Raw genomic sequence first — 11,729 nt, forward strand, 5'->3', positions numbered from 1 at the left:
CCTTGGTAGCTGTGCCCCAGACCCTGGATTCTGCTCACCTACCTTGATTCCTGTGCGCCAGACCCGCCGACTCCTTGGACTCTGCTCACCTACCTTGATTCCTGCACGCCAGGCCCGCCGACTCCTTGGATTCTGCTCACCTACCTTGATTCCTGTGTGCCAGACCCGCCGACTCCTTGGACTCTGCTCACCTACCTTGATTCCTGCGCGCCAGGCCCGCCGACTCCTTGGATTCTGCTCACCTACCTTGATTCCTGTGTGCCAGACCCGCCGACTCCTTGGACTCTGCTCACCTACCTTGATTCCTGTGCCCCAGACCCGCCGACTCCTTGGATTCTGTCACCTACCTTGATTCCTGTGCGCCAGACCCACCGACTTCTTGGACTCTGCTCACCTACCTTAATTCCTGTGCGTCGACTCCTTGGACTCTGCACACATACCTTGATTCCTGTGCGCCAGACCCTTGGACTCTGCTCGAATACCTTGTTTCCTGTGCGCCAGAAACGCCGACTCCTTGGACTCTGCTCACCTACCTTGATTCCTGTGTGCCAGACACGCCGACTCCTTGGACTCTGCTCACCTACCTTGATTCCTGTGCCCCAGACCCGCCGACTCCTTGGATTCTGTCACCTACCTTGATTCCTGTGCGCCAGACCCACCGACTTCTTGGACTCTGCTCACCTACCTTAATTCCTGTGCGTCGACTCCTTGGACTCTGCACACATACCTTGATTCCTGTGCGCCAGACCCTTGGACTCTGCTCGAATACCTTGTTTCCTGTGCGCCAGAAACGCCGACTCCTTGGACTCTGCTCACCTACCTTGATTCCTGCGTGCCAGGTCCGCCGACTCCTTGGACTCTGCTCACCCACCTTGATTCCTGTGTGCCAGACCCGCCGACTCCTTGGACTCTGCTCACCTACCTTGATTCCTGTGTGCCAGACCCGCCGACTCCTTGGACTCTGCTCACCTACCTTGATTCCTGTGCGCCAGACCCGCCGACTCCTTGGATTCTGTCACCTACCTTGATTCCTGTGCGCCAGACCCACCGACTCCTTGGACTCTGCTCACCTACCTTAATTCCTGTGCGTCGACTCCTTGGACTCTGCACACCTACCTTGATTCCTGTGCGCCAGACCCTTGGACTCTGCTCGAATAGCTTGTTTCAAGTGCGCCAGAAACGCCGACTCCTTGGACTCTGCTCACCTACCTTGATTCCTGGGCACCAGACCTACCGACTACTTGGATTCTGTCACCTACCTTGATTCCTCTGCCCCGACTCCTTGGACTCTGCTCACCCACCTTGATTCCTGTGCGTCAGGCCCGCCGACTCCTTGGACTCTGCTCACCTACCTTGATTCCAGTGTGCCAGAGCCGCCAACTCCTTGGATTCTGTCACCTACCTTAATTCCCATGCGCCAGACTCACCGACTCCTAGGATTCTGCTCACCTACCTTAATTCCTGTGCATCGACTGCTTGGATTCTGCTCACCTACCTTGATTCCTGTGCGCCAGACCCACCGACTCCTTGGACTCTGCTCACCTACCTTAATTCCTGTGCGTCGACTCCTTGGACTCTGCACACATACCTTGATTCCTGTGCGCCAGACCCTTGGACTCTGCTCGAATACCTTGTTTCCTGTGCGCCAGAAACGCCGACTCCTTGGACTCTGCTCACCTACCTTGATTCCTGTGTGCCAGACCCGCCGACTCCTTGGACTCTGCTCACCTACCTTGATTCCTGTGTGCCAGACCCGCCGACTCCTTGGATTCTGTCACCTACCTTGATTCCTCTGCGCCAGACCCACCGACTCTTTGGACTCTGCTCACCTACCTTAATTCCTGTGCGCCAGACCCGCCGACTCCTTGGACTCTGCTCACCTACCTTGATTCCTGTGCGCCAGAACCACCGACTCCTTGGACTCTGCACACCTACCTTGATTCCTGTGCGCCAGACCCGCCGACTCCTTGGATTCTGTCACCTACCTTGATTCCTGTGCGCCAGACCCACCGACTCCTTGGACTCTGCACACCTACCTTGATTCCTGTGCGCCAAACCCGCCGACTCCTTGGACTCTGCTCACCTACCTTGATTCCTGCGCGCCAGGCCCGCCGACTCCTTGGACTCTGCTCACCTACCTTGATTCTTGTGCGCCAGAGCCGCCAACTCCTTGGATTCTGTCACATACCTTGATTCCCATGCGCCAGACTCACCGACTCCTAGGACTCTGCTCACCTACCTTAATTCCTGTGCGTCGACTCCTTGGATTCTGCTCACCTACCTTGATTCTTGTGCGCCAAACCCCACCGACACCTTGGACTCTGCTCACCTACCTTGATTCCTGTGCACCAGACCCTTGGACTCTGCTCGACTACCTTGTTTCCTGCGCGCCAGACATGCTGACTCGTTGGACTCTGCTCACCTACCTTGGTAGCTGTGTTCCAGACCCTGGATTCTGCTCACCTACCTTGATTCCTGTGCGCCAGACCCGCCGACTCCTTGGACTCTGCTCACCTACCTTGATTTCTGCGCGCCAGGCCCGCCGACTCCTTGGACTCTGCTCACCTACCTTGTTTCCTCTGCGCCAGAAACGCCGACTCCTTGGATTCTGTCACCTACCTTGATTCCTGTGCGCCAGACCCACCGACTCCTTGGACTCTGCACACCTACCTTGATTCCTGTGTGCCAGACCCTTGGACTCTGCTCGAATACCTTGTTTCCTGTGCGCCAGAAACGCCGACTCCTTGGATTCCTGGGCACTAGACCTGCCGACTACTTGGATTCTGTCACCTACCTTGATTCCTCTGCGCCGACTCCTTGGACTCTGCTCACCTACCTTGATTCCTGTGCGTCAGGCCCGCCGACTCCTTGGACTCTGCTCACCTAACTTGATTCCAGTGTGCCAGAGCCGCCAACTCCTTGGATTCTGTCACCTACCTTAATTCCCATGCGCCAGACTCACCGACTCCTAGGACTCTGCTCACCTACCTTAATTCATGTGCATCGACTGCTTGGATTCTGCTCACCTACCTTGATTCCTGTGCGCCAGACCCGCCGACTCCTTGGACTCTGCTCACCTACCTTGATTCCTGTGCGCCAGGCCCGCCGACTCCTTGGACTCTGCTCACCTACCTTGATTCCTGTGTGCCAGACCCGCCGACTCCTTGGACTCTGCTCACCTACCTTGATTCCTGTGCGCCAGACCCGCCGACTCCTTGGATTCTGTCACCTACCTTAATTCCTGTGCGCCAGACCCACCGATTCCTTGGACTCTGCTCACCTACCTTAATTCCTGTGCGTCGACTCCTTGGACTCTGCTCACCTACCTTGATTCCTGTGCGCCAGACCCGCCGACTCCTTGGATTCTGTCACCTACCTTAATTCCTGTGCGCCAGACCCACCGATTCCTTGGACTCTGCTCACCTACCTTAATTCCTGTGCGTCGACTCACCGACTCCTAGGATTCTGCTCACCTACCTTAATTCCTGTGCATCGACTGCTTGGATTCTGCTCACCTACCTTGATTCCTGTGCGCCAGACCCACCGACTCCTTGGACTCTGCTCACCTACCTTAATTCCTGTGCGTCGACTCCTTGGACTCTGCACACATACCTTGATTCCTGTGCGCCAGACCCTTGGACTCTGCTCGAATACCTTGTTTCCTGTGCGCCAGAAACGCCGACTCTTTGGACTCTGCTCACCTACCTTGATTCCTGTGTGCCAGACCCGCCGACTCCTTGGACTCTGCTCACCTACCTTAATTCCTGTGCGCCAGACCCGCCGACTCCTTGGACTCTGCTCACCTACCTTGATTCCTGTGCGCCAAACCCACCGACTCCTTGGACTCTGCACACCTACCTTGATTCCTGTGCGCCAGACCCGCCGACTACTTGGATTCTGTCACCTACCTTGATTCCTGTGCGCCAGACCCACCAACTCCTTGGACTCTGCACACCTACCTTGATTCCTGTGCGCCAGACCCGCCGACTCCTTGGACTCTGCTCACCTACCTTGATTCCTGCGCGCCAGGCCCGCCGACTCCTTGGACTCTGCTCACCTACCTTTATTCCTGTGTGCCAGATCCGCCGACTCCTTGGACTCTGCTCACCTACCTTGATTCTTGTGTGCCAGAGCCGCCAACTCCTTGGATTCTGTCACATACCTTGATTCCCATGCGCCAGACTCACCGACTCCTAGGACTCTGCTCACCTACCTTAATTCCTGTGCGTCGACTCCTTGGATTCTGCTCACCTACCTTGATTCTTGTGCGCCAAACCCCACAGACACCTTGGACTCTGCTCACCTACCTTGATTCCTGTGCACCAGACCCTTGGACTCTGCTCGACTACCTTGTTTCCTGTGCGCCAGACATCCTGACTCGTTGGACTCTGCTCACCTACCTTGGTAGCTGTGCTCCAGACCCTGGATTCTGCTCACCTACCTTGATTCCTGTGCGCCAGACCCGCCGACTCCTTGGACTCTGCTCACCTACCTTGATTTCTGCGCGCCAGGCCCGCCGACTCCTTGGACTCTGCTCACCTACCTTGTTTCCTCTGCGCCAGAAACGCCGACTCCTTGGATTCTGTCACCTACCTTGATTCCTGTGCGCCAGACCCTTGGACTCTGCTCGAATACCTTGTTTCCTGTGCGCCAGAAACGCCGACTCCTTGGATTCCTGGGCACTAGACCTGCCGACTACTTGGATTCTGTCACCTACCTTGATTCCTCTGCGCCGACTCCTTGGACTCTGCTCACCTACCTTGATTCCTGTGCGTCAGGCCCGCCGACTCCTTGGACTCTGCTCACCTAACTTGATTCCAGTGTGCCAGAGCCGCCAACTCCTTGGATTCTGTCACCTACCTTAATTCCCATGCGCCAGACTCACCGACTCCTAGGACTCTGCTCACCTACCTTAATTCATGTGCATCGACTGCTTGGATTCTGCTCACCTACCTTGATTCCTGTGCGCCAGACCCGCCGACTCCTTGGACTCTGCTCACCTACCTTGATTCCTGTGCGCCAGGCCCGCCAACTCCTTGGACTCTGCTCACCTACCTTGATTCCTGCGCGCCAGGCCCGCCGACTCCTTGGACTCTGCTCACCTACCTTTATTCCTGTGTGCCAGATCCGCCGACTCCTTGGACTCTGCTCACCTACCTTGATTCTTGTGTGCCAGAGCCGCCAACTCCTTGGATTCTGTCACATACCTTGATTCCCATGCGCCAGACTCACCGACTCCTAGGACTCTGCTCACCTACCTTAATTCATGTGCATCGACTGCTTGGATTCTGCTCACCTACCTTGATTCCTGTGCGCCAGACCCGCCGACTCCTTGGACTCTGCTCACCTACCTTGATTCCTGTGCGCCAGGCCCGCCAACTCCTTGGACTCTGCTCACCTACCTTGATTCCTGCGCGCCAGGCCCGCCGACTCCTTGGACTCTGCTCACCTACCTTTATTCCTGTGTGCCAGATCCGCCGACTCCTTGGACTCTGCTCACCTACCTTGATTCTTGTGTGCCAGAGCCGCCAACTCCTTGGATTCTGTCACATACCTTGATTCCCATGCGCCAGACTCACCGACTCCTAGGACTCTGCTCACCTACCTGAATTCCTGTGCGTCGACTCCTTGGATTCTGCTCACCTACCTTGATTCTTGTGTGCCAAACCCCACCGACACCTTGGACTCTGCTCACCTACCTTGATTCCTGTGCACAAGACCCTTGGACTCTGCTCGACTACCTTGTTTCCTGTGCGCCAGACATGCTGACTCGTTGGACTCTGCTCACCTACCTTGGTAGTTGTGCTCCAGACCCTGGATTCTGCTCACCTACCTTGATTCCTGTGCGCCAGACCCGCCGACTCCTTGGACTCTGCTCACCTACCTTGATTTCTGCGCGCCAGGCCCGCCGACTCCTTGGACTCTGCTCACCTACCTTGTTTCCTCTGCGCCAGAAACGCCGACTCCTTGGATTCTGTCACCTACCTTGATTCCTGTGCGCCAGACCCACCGACTCCTTGGACTCTGCACACCTACCTTGATTCCTGTGCGCCAGACCCTTGGACTCCGCTCGAATACCTTGTTTCCTGTGCGCCAGAAACGCCGACTCCTTGGATTCCTGGGCACTAGACCTGCCGACTCCTTGGATTCTGTCACCTACCTTTATTCCTCTGCGCCGACTCCTTGGACTCTGCTCACCTACCTTGATTCCTGTGCGTCAGGCCCGCCGAATCCTTGGACTCTGCTCACCTAACTTGATTCCAGTGTGCCAGAGCCGCCAACTCCTTGGATTCTGTCACCTACCTTAATTCCCATGCGCCAGACTCACCGACTCCTAGGACTCTGCTCACCTACCTTAATTCATGTGCATCGACTGCTTGGATTCTGCTCACCTACCTTGATTCCTGTGCGCCAGACCCGCCGACTCCTTGGACTCTGCTCACCTACCTTGATTCCTGTGCGCCAGGCCCGCCAACTCCTTGGACTCTGCTCACCTACCTTGATTCCTGTGTGCCAGACCCGCCGACTCCTTGGATTCTGTCACCTACCTTAATTCCTGTGCGCCAGACCCACCGATTCCTTGGACTCTGCTCACCTACCTTAATTCCTGTGCGTCGACTCCTTGGACTCTGCTCACCTACCTTGATTCCTGTGCGCCATACCCGCCGACTCCTTGGATTCTGTCACCTACCTTAATTCTTGTGCGCCAAACCCCACCGACACCTTGGACTCTGCTCACCTACCTTGATTCCTGTGCACCAGACCCTTGGACTCTGCTCGACTACCTTGTTTCCTGTGCACCAGACATGCTGACTCGTTGGACTCTGCTCACCTACCTTGGTAGCTGTGCTCCAGACCCTAGATTCTGCTCACCTACCTTGATTCCTGTGCGCCAGACCCGCCGACTCCTTGGACTCTGCTCACCTACCTTGATTTCTGCGCGCCAGGCCCGCCGACTCCTTGGACTCTGCTCACCTACCTTGTTTCCTCTGCGCCAGAAACGCCGACTTCTTGGATTCTGTCACCTACCTTGATTCCTGTGCGCCAGACCCACCGACTCCTTGGACTCTGCACACCTACCTTCATTCCTGTGCGCCAGACCCTTGGACTCTGCTCGAATACCTTGTTTCCTGTGCGCCAGAAACGCCGACTCCTTGGATTCCTAGGCACTAGACCTGCCGACTACTTGGATTCTGTCACCTACCTTGATTCCTCTGCGCCGACTCCTTGGACTCTGCTCACCTACCTTGATTCCTGTGCGTCAGGCCCGCCGACTCCTTGGACTCTGCTCACCTAACTTGATTCCAGTGTGCCAGAGCCGCCAACTCCTTGGATTCTGTCACCTACCTTAATTCCCATGCGCCAGACTCACCGACTCCTAGGACTCTGCTCACCTACCTTAATTCATGTGCATCGACTGCTTGGATTCTGCTCACCTACCTTGATTCCTGTGCGCCAGACCCGCCGACTCCTTGGACTCTGCTCACCTACCTTGATTCCTGTGCGCCAGGCCCGCCGACTCCTTGGACTCTGCTCACCTACCTTGATTCCTGTGTGCCAGACCCGCCGACTCCTTGGACTCTGCTCACCTACCTTGATTCCTGTGCGCCAGACCCGCCGACTCCTTGGATTCTGTCACCTACCTTAATTCCTGTGCGGCAGACCCACCGATTCCTTGGACTCTGCTCACCTACCTTAATTCCTGTGCGTCGACTCCTTGGACTCTGCTCACCTACCTTGATTCCTGTGTGCCAGACCCGCCGACTCCTTGGACTCTGCTCACCTACCTTGATTCCTGTGCGCCAGACCCGCCGACTCCTTGGATTCTGTCACCTACCTTGATTCCTGTGCGCTAGACCCACCGACTCCTTGGACTCTGCTCACCTACCTTGATTCCTGGGCACCAGATCTGCCGACTACTTGGATTCTGTCACCTACCTTGATTCCTCTGCGCCGACTCTTTGGACTCTGCTCACCTACCTTGATTCCTCTGCGTCAGGCCCGCCGACTCTTTGGACTCTGCTCACCTACCTTGATTCCTGTGTGATAGACCCGCCAACTCCTTGGACTCTGCTCACTTACCTTGATTCCAGTGTGCCAGAGCCGCCAACTCCTTGGATTCTGTGACCTACCTTGATTCCCATGCGCCAGACTCACCGACTCCTAGGACTATGCTCACCTACCTTAATTCCTGTGCGTCGACTCCTTGGATTCTGCTCACCTACCTTGATTCTTGTGCGCCAAACCCCTCGACACCTTGGACTCTGCTCACCTACCTTGATTCCTGTGCACCAGACCCTTGGACTCTGCTCGACCACCTTGTTTCCTGTGCGCCAGACATGCCGACTCCTTGGACTCTGCTCACCTACCTTAATTCCTGTGCGCCGACTCCTTGGACTCTGCTCACCTACCTTGGTAGCTGTGCTCCAGACCCTGGATTCTGCTCACCTACCTTGATTCCTGTGCGCCAGACCCGCCGACTCCTTGGACTCTGGTCACCTACCTTGATAACTGCGCGCCAGGCCCGCCGACTCCATGGACTCTGCTCACCTACCTTGATTCCTGTGTGCCAGACCCGCCGACTCCTTGGACTCGGCTCACCTACCTTCATTCCTGTGCACCAGACCCTTGGACTCTGCTCGACTACCTTGTTTCCTGTGCGCCAGACATGCCGACTTCTTGGACTCTGCTCACCTACCTTGATTCCTGTGCGCCGACTCCTTGGACTCTGCTCACCTACCTTGGTAGCTGTGCTCCAGACCCTGGATTCTGCTCACCTACCTTGATTGCTGTGCGCCAGACCCGCCGACTCCTTGGACTCTGCTCACCTACCTTGATTCCTGCGTGCCAGGTCCGCCGACTCTTTGGACTCTGCTCACCTACCTTGATTCCTGTGTGCCAGACCTGCCGACTCCTTGGACTTTGCTCACCTACCTTGATTCCTGTGCGCCAGTCCCGCCGACTCCTTGGATTCTGTCACCTACCTTGATTCCTGTGCGCCAGACCCACCGAATCCTTGGACTCTGCTCACCTACCTTAATTCCTGTGCGTCGACTCCTTGGACTCTGCACACCTACCTTGATTCCTGTGCGCCAGACCCTTGGACTCTGCTCGAATACCTTGTTTCCTGTGCGCCAGAAACGCCGACTCCTTGGACTCTGCTCACCTACCTTGATTCCTGGGAACCAGACCTGCCGACTACTTGGATTCTGTCACCTACCTTGATTCCTCTGCGCCGTCTCCTTGGACTCTGCTCACCTACCTTGATTCCTGTGCCTCAGGCCCGCCGACTCTTTGGACTCTGCTCACCTACCTTGATTCCTGTGTGCTAGACCCGTCGACTCCTTGGACTCTGCTCACCTACCTTGATTCCAGTGTGCCAGAGCCGCCAACTCCTTGGATTCTGTCACCTACCTTGATTCCTATGCGCCAGACTCACCGACTCCTAGGACTCTGCTCACCTACCTTAATTCCTGTGCGTCGACTCCTTGGATTCTGCTCACCTACCTTGATTCTTGTGTGCCAAACCCCCCGACACCTTGGACTCTGCTCACCTACCTTGATTCCTGTGCACCAGACCCTTGGACTCTGCTCGACTACCTTGTTTCCTGTGCGCCAGACATGCAGACTCCTTGGACTCTGCTCACCTACCTTGATTCCTGTGTGATAGACCCGCCGACTCCTTGGACTCTGCTCACCTACCTTGATTCCAGTGTGCCAGAGCCGCCAACTCCTTCGATTCTGTCACATACCTTGATTCCCATGCGCCAGACTCACCGACTCCTAGGACTCTGCTCACCTACCTTAATTCCTGTGCGTCGACTCCTTGGATTCTGCTCACCTACCTTGATTCTTGTGCGCCAAACCCCTCCGACACCTTGGACTCTGCTCACCTACCTTGATTCCTGTGCACCAGACCCTTGGACTCTGCTCGACTACCTTGTTTCCTGTGCGCCAGACATGCTGACTCGTTGGACTCTGCTCACCTACCTTGGTAGCTGTGCTCCAGACCCTGGATTCTGCTCACCTACCTTGATTCCTGTGCGCCAGACCCGCCGACTCCTTGGACTCTGCTCACCTACCTTGATTCCTGCGCGCCAGGCCCGCCGACTCCTTGGACTCTGCTCACCTACCTTGATTCCTGTGTGCCAGACCCGCCGACTCCTTGGACTCTGCTCACCTACGTTGATTCCTCTGCGCCAGACCCGCCGACTCCTTGGACTCTGCTCACCTACCTTGATTCCTGCGCGCCAGGCCCGCCGACTCCTTGGACTCTGCTCACCTACGTTGATTCCTCTGCGCCAGACCCGCCGACTCCTTGGACTCTGCTCACCTACCTTGATTCCTGCGCGCCAGGCCCGCCGACTCCTTGGACTCTGCTCACCTACCTTGATTCCTGTGCGCCAGACCCGCCGACTCCTTGGACTCTGGTCACCTACCTTGATTCCTGCGCGCCAGGCCCGCCGACTCCATGGACTCTGCTCACCTACCTTGATTCCTGTGTGCCAGACCCGCCGACTCCTTGGACTCGGCTCACCTACCTTCATTCCTGTGCACCAGACCCTTGGACTCTGCTCGACTACCTTGTTTCCTGTGCGCCAGACATGCCGACTTCTTGGACTCTGCTCACCTACCTTGATTCCTGTGCGCCGACTCCTTGGACTCTGCTCACCTACCTTGGTAGCTGTGCTCCAGACCCTGGATTCTGCTCACCTACCTTGATTGCTGTGCGCCAGACCCGCCGACTCCTTGGACTCTGCTCACCTATCTTGATTCCTGCGCGCCAGGCCCGCCGACTCCTTGGACTCTGCTCACCTACCTTGATTCCTGCGTGCCAGGTCCGCCGACTCTTTGGACTCTGCTCACCTACCTTGATTCCTGTGTGCCAGACCTGCCGACTCCTTGGACTTTGCTCACCTACCTTGATTCCTGTGCCCCAGTCCCGCCGACTCCTTGGATTCTGTCACCTACCTTGATTCCTGTGCGCCAGACCCACCGAATCCTTGGACTCTGCTCACCTACCTTAATTCCTGTGCGTCGACTCCTTGGACTCTGCACACCTACCTTGATTCCTGTGCGCCAGACCCTTGGACTCTGCTCGAATACCTTGTTTCCTGTGCGCCAGAAACGCCGACTCCTTGGACTCTGCTCACCTACCTTGATTCCTGGGCACCAGACCTGCCGACTACTTGGATTCTGTCACCTACCTTGATTCCTCTGCGCCGACTCCTTGGACTCTGCTCACCTACCTTGATTCCTGTGCCTCAGGCCCGCCGACTCTTTGGACTTTGCTCACCTACCTTGATTCCTGTGCGGCAGACCCGCCGACTCCTTGGACTCTGCTCACCTACCTTGATTCCTGCGCGCCAGGCCCGCCGATTCCATGGACTCTGCTCACCTACCTTAATTCCTGTGCGCCAGAAACGCCGACTCCTTGGACTCTGCTCACCTACCTTGATTCCTGCGTGCCAGGCCCACCGAACTCTTTGGACTCTGCTCACCTACCTTGATTCCTGTGTGCCAGACCTGCCGACTCCTTGGACTTTGCTAACCTACCTTGATTCCTGTGCGCCAGACCCGCCGACTCCTTGGATTCTGTCACCTACCTTGATTCCTGTGCGCCAGACCCACCGAATCCTTGGACTCTGCTCACCTACCTTAATTCCTGTGCGTCGACTCCTTGGACTCTGCACACCTACCTTCATTCCTGTGCGCCAGACCCTTGGACT

Source organism: Spea bombifrons, chromosome 1, assembly GCF_027358695.1.
Source record: "Spea bombifrons isolate aSpeBom1 chromosome 1, aSpeBom1.2.pri, whole genome shotgun sequence".
Taxonomy (NCBI): Eukaryota; Metazoa; Chordata; class Amphibia; order Anura; family Pelobatidae; genus Spea; species Spea bombifrons.